This window comes from Geotrypetes seraphini, chromosome 3 (genome assembly GCF_902459505.1).
Source record: "Geotrypetes seraphini chromosome 3, aGeoSer1.1, whole genome shotgun sequence".
NCBI classification, from domain to species: Eukaryota; Metazoa; Chordata; class Amphibia; order Gymnophiona; family Dermophiidae; genus Geotrypetes; species Geotrypetes seraphini.
Genome location: NC_047086.1, coordinates 138,220,019 through 138,239,747, shown reverse-complemented (window position 1 = coordinate 138,239,747; position 19,729 = coordinate 138,220,019). Strand labels below are relative to the sequence as shown.

Here is a 19,729-nt window from a genome sequence, read left to right as displayed (position 1 = left end):
AAGCCCTAAGATGTCACCCAAATGCTCGAAGAAGAGGCGCCACCCAAGGAGCTGTAAATCCTCTGCTTTGCTGTTTTCCTGTCCATACCTTCATCATTATTGGTGAGAACACACAAACTACTTTATTTAAATTTGATTTGGAGGGCATATGTAGCCATTTTCGCACCACATCCAATATTCGCAGATTTTCAAAATTTGTGAGTGGTCTTGGAACGGAACCCCCACGAATTTCAGGGGAGTACTGTATTCAACATTTGGGACTGATCTGAGAGCAAACAAGTCAAAGTAACCACATGTCAAAAAGAAAAATATACTGTAGTTATTTTTTATGTATTTAATCATTCATTTAGCCTGTCTTCCCCAAAGAGCCCAGAATGGGTTTTATTGGAGAAAGCAAATGCTGCTGCTGAAGATCATTAACTATTTGAAAAATGGTTTTCCATAACTTCACAGTTATTAAATTCTGTCTAATTCTGTAATTCCTTTGCGCTAGGATGTTATTTTTTCCCCAGCTATATACCCCACTGTCAGAAAAAGGCTGTTCTTGGGGAACACAACAGAGTACTACAAACTCAGCTTGGTTTGTTTCAACTTACTTCCAACTATCCCCAGTGTAGGCGAGCAGATAGATTTCAACACAACATGCTGAAAATCCCTTAAAAACACGCAGGAAGACTCTAGTAAAAAAAAAAAAAACCTCTTTGCTTCAGCTCCCTTTCTGTATCCCTGGCTCCTTTGAATCATTGCCCTGCGCGGTTCTGGCAGTACTGAACACTCTAGGGAAGGGCTTAGGACCTTACGTGGTTGGAAAGGTCGGCTCCCCGGACTTAACTTTCCTCTGGGGGGCACAAATGTAGGATCTCTCTGCCCCTCTAGAACCTGAAGGGAGTGGGAGCTCTTCCCGAGACATCTTCAAGCACACAGCAGGAAAGTTCCTGGCAGTCCAGAGAAAGATCAGCCAAGGGCCCCGAAAGCGAGGAAGCTGCGACACACACGAAGCTGGCCAGTACCACGGGAAAGTCTGCCCACGGAGCACAGGCCATGAGGACAGGATTTCTAATGAAGATGCCAGTCAGCAGGAAGACTCTCCCACAGAGATTCCCCCCCCCCTCCCCTCCCCAACCACCCGGCACAAGCCCTGATGAACAGTAGGTTTTGCTAATTCCCTCGGCATTAAGCCTTTTTCTCCTGAAAGCAAGCAACGATAACCCTTCGTCTAAACGGCGTGCGGCAAGAGGCTAAAGATCAGCACCACCGAAGGCAGCGAGAACCGGGAGAAACCTGCGCTAGCCTCGGCCAGGCCGCAACGCCAAGAACCCTGCAACCAGCAAAGCCACAAAAAGGGCCGGCAGCTGCCCGGCTCGCAGCGCATCGCATCGCAACCCCGGTACGGAGGCCAGGGCCAGGGAAGAAGCAGGGGGGAGGGCGCGCTCCCTCCCAGCGCTCCGGATACACTGAAGCCCCATCCATCCCCGCTACTCACCGAGCTCACGATAAGCGGGACTGGGCCGGGAGAAGATTCGAGCGTCCACCGCCGCACCGGATCCAACGCTACACTGCCGGCGTTGCGCATGCGCACTCACCTGCGCCACCAAGAGACAGCCATCGCAGCCTGGAGACGGAGCAACTCCCAAACCCAGAGACACTCTCACGTTAACCCCGCAGACACCCTCTGTCACCGGCTTCCAGTCCCAGAGACAGTCTCACACCCCCTCAGCATTAACCTCGCAGACACCCTCTGTCACCAGCTTCCAGTCCCAGAGACAGTCTCACACTCCCAGTATTAAATCCACAGACACCCTCAGTCACTAGCTTCCACTCCCAGAGACCCCCCACCATTAACATCCCCATCATTGGTTTCCACTCTCACACCATGACTATCAACCCCACAGACACCCCCCCCCCCCACACACACACACACACTGAGACCACAACTATTAGCCCTGCAAAATTTCCAGTCACTGGATTCCACTCCCAGAGACATTCTTTCCCCCCATTAACAATCACACACCCTCTGTCATTGGTTTCCAGTCCTAGAGACACTCATATTCCACCAGCATTAACCCCACAGAGACCCTCTGTCACCAACTTTAAGTCCCAGAGACACTCATACCCCACCATTAACCTCACAGACACACTCCATCACTGGCTTCCACTCCCACCCCATCATTAATCAAGCACACACACCCCATCATTGGCTTCCATTCACAGAGACACTCCTGCATCCAGCATTAACTAAGCAGACACCCTCTGCCATTGGCTTCTACTCGCAGAGGCACTCTCACCCCCAGCATTAACCCCGCAGACACCCTCCATTACTGGCTTCCAGTCTTAGAGATACTTTTACAGCCTCACCATTAACCCCACAAACACTGCCTGTCACCAGCTTCCAGTCCCAGAGACACTTTTACACCCCCACCATTAACCAAGCAGAAACCCTCTGTCATTGGCTTCCACTCCCAGAGACACTCTCACGCCCCAACCGTTAACCCCACAGACACCCCCTGTCACCAGTTTCCAGTTCCAGAGACACTTTCACAACCCCACCATTAACCCTGCAAACTCCCTTCATCACCAGATTCCAGTCCCAGAGACACTCTCACACTCCCACCAAGCAGAAACTCCCCATCATTGTCTTCCAGTCTCAGACACTCTCACACCTTCACCATAATCACCACTGACACCCCCCCCCCATCACCAGCTTCCAATCCCAGAGACGCAGACACCCTCTATCACTGGCTTCCAGTCCCAGAGACTCTCTCACACACCCCCAGCATTAACCCCACAGACATCCTCTGTCACTGGCTTGCAGTTCCAGAGACACTCTCACACCCCCAGCATTAACCCTTCAAACACCCTCCATTGCAGACTTCCAGTCCCAAAGACACTCACACCCCAGCATTAACTCCGCAGACACCCTCCAACACCGGCTTCCAGTCCCAGAGACTCTCTCACACACCCCCATTAACCCTGCAGTCACCCTCCGTCACCAGCATCCAGTCCCAGAGACTCTCACATCCCCACTATTAACCTTACAAATACCCTCAGTCACTGGCTTCCTGTCCCAGAGACACTCATACACCCCCCGCAATAACCCTGCAGACACCCTCTGTCACCGACTTGCAGTTCCAGAGACACTCTCACACCCCAGCATTAACCCTTGAAACACCCTCCATCATCGGCTTCCAGTCCCAAGGACACTCACACTCCAGCATTAACTTTGCAGACACCCTCCATCACCGGGTTTCAGTCCCAGAGACACTCTCAGATCCCCAGCATTAACCCCGTAGACACCCTCCATCACCACCTTCCAGTCCCAGAGACACTCTCACACCCCCACCATTAACCCTGCAGACATCCTCTGTTACCGGCATCCAGTCCCAGAGACACTCTCACATCCTCACCACTAACCTTATAGATACCCTCCGTCATTGGCTTCCTGTCCCAGAGACATTCATACTCCAGCATTAACCCCGGAAACACCCTTCATCACTGGCTTCCAGTCCCAGGGACATTCTTACACCCACATCATTAACCAAATAGACACCCTCCGTCATTAGCTTCCACTCCCAGAGACACTCTCACACTCCCATCATTAACCCTGCAGACACCCTCCATCACCAGCTTCCTGTCCCAGAGACACTCATACTCCAGCATTAACTTCCATTCTCAGAGACACCCTTGACAGCCTCCACCATTAACTACTAGTCTCAGAGGCACCCTTCCAACACTAACCCTTCTCCTGAAACATTCTCCCCCACTGACTGCCATCCAAGAAACATCCTCAAACCCACAACACTATCCTTAGAGACACCCTCCACTACCAGCTGCCACTTCCAGAGACAGTCTCCACTATCAGCTCCCATCCTAGAGACATCCTCACACCTAGTGTTGGCAACCTTATATTCAGGTACCTAGTTTACCTTGGTTTTTAAATAGATACTTTTACTTTACCCAGTTCTGCTAAAATTTACCTAGTTTTACTTTCACCGAGTATTTGTTATATAAAACTAGGTAAAATCAGGGCTTCATTTGTGGGGGAAACGGCCTGGAATGTATTTGCACTACTTTTTTTTTTTCCAGACTCCAGAGAAGCAAAGGCATTCTGCTCTAGTCCCTTCCTTCCAAGCAGGGAACAGGAAGGTAGGTTGTAAGCCTGGCCCAGAAAATCATGATGATTAAATCAACAGGTGAATTATCTTTGAATCAAAAGTGCTTAGAGAAATTCTTTTGTTGTAGATCCCACTGACACTAGTCAAAGTTTTGCCTATACTAAGGCCATTTCAAGGTGTCATGGATCAATTAGCACACTCACCATTCCACTTGCTGCAACATTGCAAAATAATTTCTCTAAACACTTTTGATTGAAGGATAAGTCATCTGTTGATTTAATAATCACCATTTTTTAGGGTTACCAGTAAATCTGCATTGCACAGAGTTTGAATAGACTTAGTGTAGAGATTTCTTATGCCCATGAGGTAAATACCCATTAATTACTATCACTAAGTAAAGTGAAGGTGGGATTCTGAGGCTTTTTCCTCCCCCTCAGTTTCTGTTTGTTAGATAATAAAGTATGTGGGAAGTTCAGAAGAGTGTCAATAATTGGGAAGAGGATTTGTCATAACTGTTAATAGTCTCTTCTGTCCTCTAGTATTATTTTTACAATTGAACAGCAAGCCAAGATAGTCCTAATCCATTACACATTAGTATAGTCAGTACTAGTGCCATTCATAGATAGTGAGAGTCTTGGGAGCCTGGACACCCCCACTTTAGGTTTGGGCCCCCTACAAAATTGTGCCAGCCAATACATAGCTGGTAGGGGTGCTCAAGTGTCACCAGGTGAAGAGTTTCGCTGCAGTGTTGCCTTGCCAGTGTTGCCTGAGCAGCAGTACAGAAGCGCTGGCATCAAAGGCTGGAGCAGCCTGCCTGCTTTCCCACTTCTCAGATAGTACAGGCATGGATCTGGCAGCAATACTTCAGTTGACGGGGCTTGAGCATCACTGCCAGCAAAGGTATGATCTGGGGGGGGAGTGTAAATGCTTGGCTCCCCTCCACAAAGTGGGTGGGCATGACAACCCTGCTCCTCTACCCCTATCTCTCCCTCCCCCTGGTAAGCAGGGGGGTGTCACTTAACTCTATTCTCCCGACCACCCCCCAGTGCCTTTAAATCCTTTAGGTCTTTCTCATGCCAGCTCCAACCCTTTTGTTGATGCAATTTCCTGGTCTTGCGAGCAGGAGGTTATGTCTGAGGGAAGGCTAAGGCTGGTGCAAGCAGGGAGAATATATTTTTGCTTGCTGTTGGCAAAGAATTAAACAATTTAAAGGTACCATGGGAAGGGGGATCAGAGGAGTTAACTTAAGTTACTCTCCAATCCCCTGGAGGGAGAAATGCTTGGGAGTCTTCAGCTGGTGAGACTTGGGGGATCCCCGCCAGCAACATCACTGCTGGGTGAGTCTGATCCAAAGTGGATGGGCCTGGACCCACCTGTGGCTATGACACAGCCCTCCAGTCCACCCTGGCTCCCCTCCTAAAATTAAAATTTGGCTATGTCCCTGGGTGTACAACTGATCTACAAACAAAAAAATATTTGCATTTCTTCTGATTTTGCCCAAACCAGCATATACAAAACAAGGCACTTCATATAGCAAAGAAGACAACAGACCGAGTGGATACTCTAACACAGGGATCTCAAAGTCCCTCCTTGAGGGCTGCAATCCAGTCGGGTTTTCAGGATTTCCCCAATGAATATGCATGAGATCTATGGGCATACACTGCTTTCAATGCCTATTCATTGGGGAAATCCTGAAAACCCGACTGGATTGTGGCCCTCAAGGAGGGACTTTGAGATCCCTGCAAACAGTAAGCAGCTTTTGCTTTTCATGGTGGTCAAAACTGTTAATGCTATATATTAAAGAGTTGTTCTGGTTAGGCTAGTTTAGTACTACAAAACAGAATCCTAAGTCTGTCTAACTCAGCCAAAGTAGTGATGCCAATATAACTAACATTTTGGCAAATTATCAACATTGCATGTGAAAGCATTCCTGTGGAATTGATGAGTGAAAGTCGTTTTGTATGAAAGCCATGCACTGTAGCTCATCTTTGATTCCACATAGGTCTGGAGCTACATATCAGAGCAGTCACAAACTATTAATTAATCAACCAAATAAAATACAGTAGAACCTCCATAGTTGACCACCTCCTTAAGTTGACCTAATTTTCATAGACCAGACATGCACCCAATGGAAGACTGACCTCTATATATTGATCACCTCTGTTAGTTGTGTCTTGACCACTTGAACTGTGACACACAATATTCATTTACCCTCTATAACTTGACCAGTTGAGTCCACTCTACACCAAGGGATAGAAGGTGTAAGCTTTGCCCCTTTGGTGTATTATTTTTTTCTTTAGTATAAGTTCTTTTTTAATGTTTAATTATTACCACGTGTTGCATTAGGCCTAACGTCCTATTGTTTATCACTTGTTGGTGAAGATTTTTTTCAGCATGTAGGACTGGTCTAAATTGTAGGTACATCCTATAATTATTGAAAATTTTTACAATTAATCAAGACATGATCTCCCCCCCATAAAAGGGCTCAAGCCCACGAGGAGTCCTCAGCACTAGGCCAGCCAGGCAAGCACGTGGGAGCGGCGAGAGGGTGCTTGCAGGGAGTGAGGGCAGGCAGGCAGGCTGAACCAGTGAGAGAGGCTCTTAGCAGCGGCGAGAGGAGCAGAGTACATACAGAGAGGCAGAGGAAGGGGCGGAGAGCGTGCAGAGAGGCGGAGAAAGGGGCGGAGAGCTCACGGAGAGGAGGAGGAGGCGGAGAAAGGGAGCGGAGAGCATACGGGAGCGGAGGAGACAGAGAAAGGGTCAGAAAAAGCAGCGGAGGAGCTTACAAGGGACGGAAGAGGCAAAGCAGGGGAGCGGAGAGAAGCGCTGAAATCGCCAGAGTCGGAGGAGGAGGCGGACGGGACGCTCTGGTAACTCCGCCCCCCCCCCAACGTCACAGCAGATCCCCCCCCCCATAAAAGGGCTCGAGCCAACGGCGCGCGGCCGTTCGGCGAGTGGCAAAGGCGCTCGCCTTAGCGAGAGCACCTTTGCGAAGGGCCTCAAGAAGGGCATCAAGGAAGGGCCATCAATTTCAGCTGGTCTCTAAAATCCTACAACTAGCTAATTTACCAATCAACTTCAGTCTATCTTCAATCTTTCCTTCTTCCGGGTCTTTCAACTCTCTACTCCTACCTAACCAACAAGCACACCTAACAGGTGGACCACACCAACCACTCTATTCTAACAGGCAGACCACGCTATCATCTATCCTCTAATATTTAATAATATTTAAATTAGTCTGTCCTCTCTAGCTCACAACAGACAACCTATCAATTAATATACTACTATATCCCTCTGACCTAAACAAACTAACTAATTTATCCCTCCAACCTCAACACATTCTGACCAACACCTAACAGCCCCCATTCTGACATATCTATAAAAAATAAAAAAAATAAAAGGTAAATAAATAATAATAAAAAAACCTTTATATATGGCAGGCAGAACTAGAGGCAGCAAGACTTCAGTCAAGACAGGCAGCTCAGTCGCCGAGAGTATCCAGGGGATGGCTACGGTCTTCGTACAGATAGAGGGGGAGCCTGGACAGAGGGCAGAGGTCTCTGTACAGACCGAGGCCATCCCCTCAAAGATGTCTTCAGTCTCCACTCAGACGGAACCAATTGATCAGCCAGAGGAAAGCCTTCTGCTAGAGCTGAGGAGTCTGAGAAAAGAGATTCAACGCTTAAGGAGCATCCGTGATGACGAGACCTTCATCGACGGAATAATCCAGGAACTGTCTCAGATCACTGAATGAGAGCCTGACAAGACCATCCTTGAGACACCCAAAGCTTCCAGAACTTCAGACTTGAATCCAACCGTCGGAATTCAGGAAGTCACTGGAGACGCTGATTCCTGGCAGCTGGTGACTTCCTCCACAGGAAAACGCAGAAAACCTAATTCTGTTTCTTTCTCTCACATACAGGGCAGCTCTACATCGACACCACATATCCCCCTTAAGAACAGATACCAGCTGCTACAGGAAGGTCCTGACAATGAGGTACAAGAAGTGGTTGAGCAGACGGTTCCGGTTCCAGAGTCCACAGGTCGGCCCACCCCTAGGAAGCGCAGAGTTGTGGTCATCGGGGATTCACTGCTAAGGGGCACCGAGGGACCAATTTGTAGACCAGATCTGCAATCAAGAGAGGTCTGCTGTTTGCCGGGGGCCAGGATCCAGGATGTAACTGCTAGCCTGAGCAGACTTATCAAGCCCCAAGATCACTTCCCTATGATTCTCATCCACATCGGAACCAACGACACTGACAGGGGCACCCCGGAGAGCATACCCGAAGACTTCAGAGCCCTGGGAGAGAAGCTGAGGAGGATGGATGTGCAGGTGGTCTTCTCCTCGATCCTCCCAGTGAGGGGCAAGGGCAGTGCCATGGAGGATCGAGTCCGGAGGGTGAACGACTGGCTGCAGGAATGGTGCAAGGAGATGAACTTTGGGTTCCTGCACCACGAAGAGGCACTGAAAGGACTGCTGGGACCAGACGGGTTACACCTGACCAAGAGGGGAAGAACATCCTTGGACACCGTCTAGCCCGCCTACTACACAGGGCTTTAAACTAGGTAAGTTGGGGGAGGGTGCAGGCTACCAATACTCTTTAGAGTCTGAACTAAGTAAACACTACATTTCTGGGATACATTACAATTCTGGGTCTAGGGGGAGTACACATAGCAATTTTGGGTCTAGAGGGAGTACACACTGTAATTCTGGGACCAGCGAGAGTGCACACGCTGCAAATTGCACTAAAGGAGCTCAAGTAGCCCAAATGGGAATACCCCCACAGGGTACACACATTACCGAGTCTGAGATAGGAGCACACTGTAGTCATGGGGAGTCCGGGATAGGTACACGCTGTAACTCTGGGTCTAGGGAGCGTAAGAGACACGCGAAAAATACTAATGGTGTCCTAGTTGATAAAGAGGGATTGTCCCCATTGAGATATAACAAACACACAACATGGAGGGCTATGTACGTCAACGCCCACAGTCTGGGAAACAAGATCCTAGACTTGGAAACAGAAATGAGGAATGCCGACCTGGATGTGGTGGCGATATCTGAGACCTGGCTCACAGACTCCCATGGTTGGGACATGGTCATACCAGGTTACAACTTGCTTCGCCGGGACAGGAAGGGCAAAATGGGAGGTGGGGTAGCATTATATACTAAAGATGACATTAAGGTCACCAGAATCACAGATGTACAGTACACTGGGGAATCCCTTTGGGTAAATATGGCCAGAGGGAAGGACAAATGCCTGTATCTTGGCGTAGTATACAGACCCCCAAGACATCAAGAAGACCTAGATATGGAATTAATCGGAGATATAGAGAATATCACCTTGCGGGGGGACACAGTATTGGTAGGTGACTTCAACATGCCCGATGTGGATTGGGTCATGCTTTCCTCTGCTTCCGGCAGCAGCAGGAAGCTATTAAACTCTTTGCATGGAGCAGGACTCAGGCAACTGGTATTTGAGCCAACAAGGGATCAGGCAATTTTGGACCTGGTACTTACCAATGGAGAAAGTATCACAGAGGTCTCGGTGGGTGAAACTTTGGCCTCCAGAGACCACAATATGATATGGTTCAATCTCAGGAAAGGTTTCACGAAATCTACCACACTGACCAAGGTTCTCAAGTTCAAGGACACAAACTTCCAAGACATGGGAGACTTCGTTCACCAGGCGCTTCAAATCCAAGCAGACACCAACAGCGTGGAGGAAATGTGGTCAACTTTGAAAACCACCATACAGGAAGCAACCAACCGCTATGTTAAATCAGTAAGCAAACGGAGTAGGAACAACAAGCCACAGTGGTTCTCTACGGAGATCTCGGACCTCATCAAAGAGAAGAAAAAAGCATTCATCTCTTACAAACAATCAGGGACACAGGACTCCAGAGAAGATTATCTGACCAAGTCAAGAGCCGTCAAAGCAGCAGTTAGGGAGGCCAAATTCCGCATGGAGGAGTCTCTAGTAAAGAACATCCAGAAGGGAGATAAATCTTTCTTCAGGTATATCAGTGTCAGAAAAAAGAACTCGGGCGGGATAGTACGACTGAGAAAACCAGACGGAGACTATGTAGAAACGGACTCGGAAAAAGCCCAACTGTTAAATGAATACTTCTGTTCAGTCTTCACCCGCGAGGCGCCGGGAATTGGCCCTCAACCACAGACAAGGATTAAATCAGTAGACCCGTTTAGTAATTTCAAATTTACACCCAGCAGCGTCTACTGCGAGCTGTCAAAAATCAAGGTCAACAAGGCAATGGGGCCTGACATCCTACACCCTAGGGTACTCAGGGAATTGGGTGATGTCTTGGCGGAACCGCTATCCGCGCTCTTCAATCTCTCCCTTAGTACAGGTAACGTCCCAATGGACTGGAAGACGGCTAACGTCATTCCACTACACAAGAAAGGCTCCAGGATAGAGATGGCAAACTACAGACCAGTGAGTCTCACTTCAATAGTGAGCAAACTAATGGAAACCCTAATCAAACGCCAATTGGATAGGATCATGGACGAGGAGAATCTACAGGATCCCCGCCAACATGGATTCACTAAGGGGAGATCCTGCCAATCCAATCTGATCAGCTTCTTTGACTGGGTGATGAGGAAGCTGGATGTTGGTGAGTCCCTGGACATCGTCTACCTGGATTTCAGCAAAGCATTTGATAGCGTGCCACACCGCAGGTTGCTGAGCAAGATGAGTTCTTTAGGTTTGGGCGACACATTAACCAAATGGGTTGGGAACTGGCTTGGGGGTAGGCTTCAGAGGGTGGTGGTGAATGGCACCCCCTCCGAAATGTCGGAGGTGATAAGTGGAGTGCCACAAGGCTCCGTCCTGGGCCCGATCTTGTTCAACATCTATATAAGAGACTTGACAGAAGGGCTCCGAGGTAGAATAACATTATTCGCCGATGATGCCAAACTGAGCAATGTGGTGAGCAAAAGCACAACAGACAAAAAAGCAATGGCAGACGACATGGTGCATGACTTACTTCTGCTGGAGCACTAGTCTAGGTCCTGGCAACTCAGCTTCAATGCCAAAAAATGTAGTCATGCACCTGGGAAGCCAAAATCCATGCAAGATTTACACCCTAAATGGCGAGATTCTGACAAGAACTGAAGCAGAAAGAGACTTAGGGGTGATTGTCAGGGAAGACATGAAGTCTGCAAACCAAGTGGAGCAAGCTTCATCCAAAGCAAGGCAAATCATAGGTTGCATACGCAGGAGTTTCGTCAGCCGTAAACCTGAAGTCATTATGCCACTGTATAGATCCATGGTGAGACCGCACCTGGAGTACTGTGTGCAATTCTGGAGGCCGCATTACCGCAAGGATGTGCTGAGACTGGAATCGGTCCAGAGAATGGCCACCAGGATGATCTTGGGACTCAAAGAGCTCCCGTACGAGGAGCGGTTAGGGAAATTGCAGCTCTACTCACTCGAAGAACGTCGAGAGAAGGGAGATATGATCGAGACATTCAAGTATCTCACGGGCTGCATCGAGGTGGAAGAAGACATCTTCTTCTTCCAGGGTCCCGCGGCAATAAGGGGGCATTCGTGGAAAATCAGGGGCGGGAAACTGCACAGTGACACTAGGAAGTTCTTCTTCACTGAAAGGGTGGTTGATCGCTGGAATAGTCTTCCACTTCAGGTTATTGAGGCCAGCAGTGTGCCAGATTTTAAGGCCAGATGGGATAGACATGTGGGATCTATCCGCAAAGATAGATAGGGAGGGTCACTGGGGTGGGCAGACTTGATGGGCCGTGGCCCTTATCTGCCGTCTATTTCTATGTTTCTATGTTTCTAAAGGAAAGAAACAGACCAAGATTGACTCTTTTCAGAAAGAATGATTAAACCAGGTCTAGTTCCTTACAATGACTACCTCCGTATGTTGACAAGTTTGTTACAGTCCCTTGGGTGGTCAACTTACAGAGGTTCTACTGTATATATGAGTTTCCAATATAACCAATTTTGTATTAATCTCAATTTACCCCATTCTTGCACCTAATTAAAATGTTTTACCTAGTTTCTACCTTACCTAGTTCATACCTAGATTTATTTTTTAACTAGGTATACCTAGTTTTACTGAGCAGCCTCAATTTACTTTTGCTTACCTAGTTTCCAAAAAACTAGGTTGCCAACACTACTCACACCCCCAACACTAACCCCAGAGACACCCCCACATCCCAACACTTAAGCCAGAGACACCCTCAACTACCAGCTGCTAGACCCAGAGATATCCTCACATCCCCACCAACACCAGACAGTCCCAGAGATTGCACACAATATTGATGGTGTGGTCAGTGGCGTACCAATAGGGGGGGGGGGCGGTCCACCCCGGATGCACGCCCCAAGGGTGTGCACAGCCGGCCACCCTCCCTATTCTGCCGTTGCTCCGTCTCACCACCGCATCCCGGCACCGGCTCCCCCGCAGAGTCACTCCTTAACCCAGCCGGCCGGCAACTGTGTGGTAGGTGGAGACAAAAGGTGAGGCGGGCTGGTGGGTGGGGAAAAAGCGCAGAGCCCACAACACTTCACCACCGGTGTCAATTCTAACATCGGAGGGTAAGTTCTGGGCCAGCCAATCGCTGTCTGGCTGGCCAGCAACTTCCTCCCTGTTAGAACTGACCCCGGAAGTGAACACTTTTGTGGGCCCGACACTTGTACGCGCCGGGCCTGGCTCGGGGAAGGAGCAGGGAGAAATCGGCTGCTGGCTTGGGGGTGAGAGTAGGGAAAGAATCGTGGAAGTGGAGAAATCGGCACAATGGCTTTGTGGGGGCTAGGGGGGAGAGAGAAAGAAAGGCAGAAATAAAGAGGGGGGCCAGGGGGAGAGAAAAAGAAAGGCAGAAATAAAGAGGGGGGCCAGGGGGAGAGAGAAAGAAAGGCAGAAAGAAAGAGGGGGGCCAGGGGAGAGAGAAATAAAGAGGGGGGCCAGGGGGAGAGAGAAAGAAAGGCAGAAATAAAGAGGGGGGCCAGAGGGAGAGAGAAAGAAAGAGGGGGGGCCAGGAGGAGAAAGAAGAAGGACCAGAAGAAGGACCAGAGGCTCATGAAATCACCAGACAAAAAGGTAGGAAAAATGATTTTATTTTCAATTTAGTGATCAAAATGTGTCCATTTTGAGAATTTATATCTGCTGTCTATATTTTGCACTATGGCCCCCTTTTACTAAACCACAATAGCGGTTTTTAGCGCAGGGAGCCTATAAGTGTCCAGAGCAGTGCTGGACATTCAGCGCAGCTCCCTGCACTAAAAACTGCTATTATGGTTTAGTAAAAAGAGAGGGGGTATATTTGTCTATTTTTGTATGGTTGTTACTGAGGTGACAGTGCATAGAGTCATCTGCCTTGACCTCTTTGAAAAAAACCCAGAATAGGAATGATAATTAACATTTTCTCAGCATACAGTATGCTTTGTGTTTTTTTTAAATTTTATTGTTGGTAGATCATTTTGACTTGGTCATTTTAAAAGTAGCTCGCAAGCCCAAAAAATGTGGGCATCCCTGAGCTAGAGCGTTGAAGCTGCGTGTGGCTGCCGTAAAGGTCATCTCTGACACAACCAGAAGTTGCATCAGAGACAACCTTTATGGCCATATGCAACTACAATGCTCCGGCTGCTGTAAGAAGGCAGTTTAGACATTGCCGGCCACAGGCAGGGAGGTTTTTCGGACCGGGCCTGTTGTCCTGGGGGGGCGGCATTGCAGATCTTGTTGCCAAAATCGGAAAGGTGAGGAATGAAGAAAGATGGGCCTGTGGTGGATGGAGAGATTGAGAGAAGGGGGCAGATGATGGAAGTGGGTAGAAAGGGGAGAGAGAAGAGGTCAGATGATGGAAGTGGGGAGAAGAGAGAGCAAATGCTGAATGGAAGTGGAGAAAGAGAACACATACTGGATGGAAGGAGGGATAAAGAAAAAGGACATATGCTGGATGGGGGAAGAAGATAGAGTTAGTGAGATAGTGGAGGGATGGAGGAAAGGGGTGGCATGCTGTGGGTAGACATAGTGAAACAACTGAGGATTGCATAGTAAGAAAGAATTTAATTTAAACGGAGGCAGAAAATAAAGAAGGAAGACCAGAGAAGGAAAGGGAAGAGAGAGAGAGGAGAGAGAGATGCCAGAGAACGGAGAAAGAAACAGAGATATCAGATCTGAGTGGAGGAAATGAGAAGAGAGAGATGCTAAAAACCATAGGGGAGAGGGAAAGAGAGATGAAAGGAGAAAGATGCCAGACCATGAGGGAACAGAGGGAAGATGATGGATGCCAGACCAAAGGGGGGGGGGTCTAGAGGAGAGATGGCAGGGGGAGGCATACAGTTTCTGGAAAGGGCATAGAAGGAGAGAAGATGCCATAAAGGGAGGGGCAAAGAGATGACAGACAGTGGATGGAAGGAAGACAGTAACAAGAAGATGAGGAAAGCAGAAACCAGAGAAGACAAAGGTAGAACAAAAATTTTCTATTTATTTATTGCTTTAGGAGTCATATGTCACTGTTTCTGTGATGTTGCATTTTATGCAGAGTCCAGCTTCTTGCTGGTTCAATTTAACTTTTGTCTATGTATTTCTATTTTATCCCCCCTTTTACAAAACTGTGGAGCATTTTTTAGCGCCAGCCGTGGTGGTAGCAGCTCTGATGCTCAGAATTCTATGAGCGTCAGAGCTGTTACCACCGTGGCTAAAATCCACAATACAGTTTTGTAAAAGGGGGAGGGGTTAGTTTGTGATGACATATTCCATACTAGGCGAAGGTTCAAAAGACATGGTTTTCTGTTAGGATTGACGGTGTAGGATTGATCTGTACTAGTCTGGCTTGTTTAGTTTTACAATGGGTGTATTGATGTTGTACTGCTTACTGCAGTATGTAAGATGCTGCCTTTTCCTAGGTACTTGTGTGACATGTGGCTTGTTACTAAAAATCATGTTTTTCGTACAGATGGGGGGTGCCAAAAAATGATGGGCCCCGGGTGTCACATATGCTAGGTATGCTACTGGGTGTGGTTACACCAGAGATTGATGCAGAGGGATTATTATATTATTTGCTTTATTCTACAGTCCTTTCCTAATACATAGCATTCTATTTGCTGGGGGGGGGGGGGGTTATCACTGCTGAACGCTGAGCTGAGGATTGTAACATAATATCCACAATGAATCCAAGATCTTTTTCCTGAGTGATGACTCTATATATGGAATCCAGAATATAATTAGGATTATTTTTCCTTATACGCATCACTTTGCCTTTGCCCACAGCAGCAGCAGTTTTAGAAAAGGTGTTATTTATATGTACTGTATACTGTACATAATAGCATACAGGAATTTAGACATAGGGAAATGAAGCATTTTCTGGCCTGGCCTTTAAATTATACATATCTGTTGTATTTTACCATGGCAATACAGTTTTAGCATTCATGCTTGCTCAAATCATGTGTGACCTGATGAAGTGTATTTTTCAAATTTGGAGCTCAGAGGACTGCTTGAGGATGAAGATGAGCCCTAATCCACCACCCTCTGGGCAAAGTGTGACTTTGATAGAAAGCTTTCCTAAATGACTGGCTATTCTGCATGTTGTGACAGGGATCTGGCTAGTCCTAATAAAGCCCGGGGAAAAGCCCAGGGAAAAGAGCAGGAAAGCATTAATAATGTGCCAGGGACTAAGGAGAAGAAATATCCTGTGTATAGGGAAAATCCTGAGCACAAGGTTAAGAGAGAGCCTGTCCCTTTAAATGCTCACAGAGCTCAGGCTGGAACGGGAAGGACAGGGCTCTTTAGGGAATTAGCTAAAGCTGCTGTGAGGGGGCGTGGTTATGTGCCGAGGCTCCCTTTTTCTGAAGTTCCCTCGTCAGTGAGAGGGGAGGGACAGCTGGGACTGGAAGTAGAGAGTTGCGCGGGGACAGAAATCCCACCCGTCCCCACCCGTCCCCGCCAAAATCCCACCCATCCCCACCCGTCCCCGTGAGGAATCCCTCCGTCCCCACCCGTCCCCGTGAGGAATCCCTCCGTCCCCACCCGTCCCCGCGAGGAATCCCCTCCGTCCCCACCCGTCCCCGCGAGGAATCCCCTCCGTCCCCACCCGTCCCCGCGAGGAATCCCCTCCGTCACCATCCTTCCCTATAAACTTCAGAAATAGTTATTTTATTTAATTATGCTACTGAATTAAAGGCTCTGGTAGAGACCCATTTACAAATAAGCAAAGAGACTATTAATTTGGAAATATTAATTGGGAAGAATACATACTTTGTAAATGGGTTTCTACCAGAACCTCTAATGTAAATATAAAATATAAATACTCAGCTGATGAGAACCCACAAACTGTCAGCTGAGGACTTCCTTTGCAGTTGGCCTGGGGTCCCTTTTGCCAAGCTTGGCAGGCAGCAGTAGCGTCCCTGAGTCACAGATGCTGGCACCTCAGTGGCTCATGGATGCTGCCAGCGACTGCTGCGCTTGGTGGAGGGGAGTTCTGACCATCTCTAGAGGAGGTCCTCTGCTGGCGGTGCTTGGGGATCCCCACCAGTCACAGCAAGGGCCAACAAGTACTTCAACACTGTAGAAATAAAACCAGAAATGCATTTCCTTTTCTTTTGAACACAAAACAAAGATATCTGCCATATACATTTCCCAAGGCAGATGACTCTATGCAATGTCACCTCGGTAACAAAATACAAAAATAGACAAATACACCCCCTCCCTTTTTACTAAACCACAATAGTAGGTTTTAGCACAGGGAGTTACGCTGAATGCCTCGCGCTGCTCTCAATGCTCATAGGCTCCCTGCGCTAAAAAACAATATTGCGGTTTAGTAAAAGGGAGCCATAGTGCAAAATATAGACAGCAGATATAAATTCTCAAAACAGACACATTTTGATCACTAAATTGAAAATAAAATCATTTTTCCTATCTTTGCTGTTTGGTGATTTCATGAGTCTCTGGTTGCACTTTCTTCTTCTGACTGTGCATCCAATCTTTCTTCCTTTCTTTCAGCCTCCTGTATGTTTCCTCTCCTCCAGACCTCATTCTCTCCCCCAACTTTTTCTTTCTGTCTCCCTGTTCCCCCTTCTTTCTGTCTCTCTGTCTGCCCCCTTTCTTTCTTTCTCCGTGCCCTCCCCCAAGCCACTCGGTTTGCTGCCACCGCCATCGGGGAATAGTCCCCAAGCCACCGCTGTCCCAAGCTTTCCCTGCAGAAGCGTCGCGCTGACCAGCATTCCGCTCCCTGACGTCAATTCTGACGTAGGAGAGGAAGTTCCGGGCCAACAAGGCATTTCTCCTCATTCCATCCAGCCTGAGCCCCATCTCTCCTTGATCCAGCATTTCCCTTCTGTGTCTGTCAGAATTACCATTCCACCTATTTTCCAGCATCACCCTTCTTTGTGTCCATCTCACCTATATCCCTATCTCACCACTTTTTCAGAATCTTCATTTGTCTCTGTCCTTGTCTTTACCCCATGTTCACCATTTGCCCTTTCAATGTCTTTATCTCCCCCCCCCCACACTTTTTCAGCATTACTTATATGTCTCTATTTCACCTCCTCTTCATGTCCCCTCTGTATCTCTATCCTTATTCAGTAGGTCCTGCTTACTCTTTCTCTTCTTTGTGTCACTATCTTCATTTTCAGCTTTCCCCCCTTTTCCTTTGTTACTGCACCCGGTAGCCAGAATCTTTCCACCTTCCCTCCACTCCAGCCCAGCCCAGTATGAAATATTTCCTTTTGTTTCCCTCCCCTCTCTCTTTCTCTCTCTCTTCTCCTCCCTCACCCACGAGTCCTGCATCTGGCCCTCTCCCTTCTACCTGCACCTGGCAACACCCCCCTGCTCCGCGGCTCTCTTAAGCAACTCGTCAGCAGCGGTGATCAAGACAAGCTGCCGACATCGAGGCCTTCCCTCTACGAGTCCCGCCTTTGTGGAAAAAGGAAGTTGAAACAAGCGGGACTCGCAGAGGGTAGGCCCCGACGCCAGAAGCTTGTGTCGATCACTGCTGCTGAGATGCCGAAGAGAGCCGCAGGTAGAAGGGAGAGGGAGATAGGAAGGCTGTAGAAGCTCCGGAGCATGACACCGAACCCGGCCAGGATGATTTCTTTTTCAGGCTGCTGCTGCCGCTGCCACCCCCCACCCGAAATGACAAAAAACAGCCTAATGCCCGCGTCGGGAAATAGCCATGCTGAGCAGTGAGCTCAGCACGTACACAGATGAAAGCCTTGCTTGCTGATTGGTCCGGCGGCACGGTGGGGCGGGGCCGCCGGACCAATCAGCAAGCAAGGCTTTCATCTGTGTACGTGCTGAGCTCACTGCTCAACATGGCTATTTCCCGACGCGACGCCAGACTTGCATCGCCAGAATTTAGGTAGGTTGTTTTCATCCCCGTGGGAGTCCCGTGGGCAAGGGGGCGTCCCCGTGGGAGTCCCGTGGGTCAGGGGGGCATCCCCGTGGGAGTCCCGTGGGCCAGGGGGCGTCCCCGTGGGAGTCCCGTGGGCCAGGGGGGGAACCCGCGGGATCCCCGCGGGACCCGCGGGATCCCCGCGATCCCCGTTCCCGTGCAGACCTCTAACTGGAAGCTCAGGGGAAGCTGAGAAGGAAACCAGCTACAGCAGCTAACTTTTGGCCAGCCTTCAGAAGTTCTCACCAGGATAGGGAAATGCAAAACCCTGAAACACAATCTGAGGTTTGTGACATGGAATGGTTAGAGAGTAATGCTATGTCTGGGGAAGAACACCCTATGGAATGGGAATAGGTTTAGGAAAACCTGAATGTCCTTTTTCCTTGGTAAAAGGGTTTTTGTTTTTGTTTCTTCCTTTTTGAGTTTTATGTTTTTGTGAAGGATTTTGTATCCTGTTTTCAACCTGGGCTGGAAGCTGCTGAATTTACTGTTGGGTTAGATAAGTGGACCAGTGGCCACACCTGTGGGAGTACAAGTCCCTCTGCTCCTAGGAAAAAGGGAACTGCCACTCAAATCTACCAGAAGCCTAATTAGTGCTTAGAACCAGGTAGCCTAACTATTGCCAAGGCAGGTACGGTTCTAGCACTGCTTGTGGGAATACTACCTAACAGGAACTGTATTTTATGTTCTTAATTTATGAACTTAAATTGGCCAGCACTAAAGGGTGCAGTGATAAGAACTGGCACATAAGAGAAAGAAAGCTGAACAAGAGAAAATTGGAATGTTTTGGGTTTTTACTTTGAATGCCAAATTTTGACCTTTTTTGTTGGAAACTTTTCTTGTGGATAAATAAAAGTGATATATTTGGACAAAAACCCGGCCAGTGTGGTGTGCAGTTTATGGGAGGCACCAGGCCAGCTGTGGCCCATCACGGTTACGCTCGAGCCAAGACTGGGATTCTGTGGAGTTACTAGGCCTCGCCAGGATCCCGGTCCCACAAGTGGTATCAGAGGGGATTATACTGCCTCCAGGTGGACACAGGAAAATTTTTTTTTTCTTTTTTGGTTTTGGCTTTCTTTTCTCTCCTGCTACTCTGCTGAGGATCGATCAGTCTGTTGGAACCTAACGACTATTGACTAAGAGGATTTATGTTCCTGAGGAAACAACGCTTGGGGCGGAGTCGGTGGAGAAGCACAACGTGGGAACAACGGCAGTCTGCGGCGTGAATGATCGAGAGTGCGGATCCAAGAGA

The 19,729-nt window shown here is 48.4% G+C and overlaps 1 protein-coding gene across 10 annotated transcripts in view; it reads right to left on the bottom strand.

Moving 5' to 3' along the window:
- MAPRE3 (microtubule associated protein RP/EB family member 3) overlaps positions 1 to 1,711 on the bottom strand; it is a 203,890-nt gene extending 202,179 nt beyond the window's left edge. For 3 of the 10 annotated variants that reach the window (XM_033939394.1, XM_033939390.1, XM_033939392.1), the window contains exon 1: positions 1,584 to 1,710. The gene's annotated coding sequence lies outside the window, so the exon portion shown is untranslated. The other 7 variants (XM_033939398.1, XM_033939396.1, XM_033939393.1 and 4 more) reach the window with 7 other exon arrangements.
- Between the last annotated feature and the right edge of the window lie 18,018 nt (positions 1,712 to 19,729).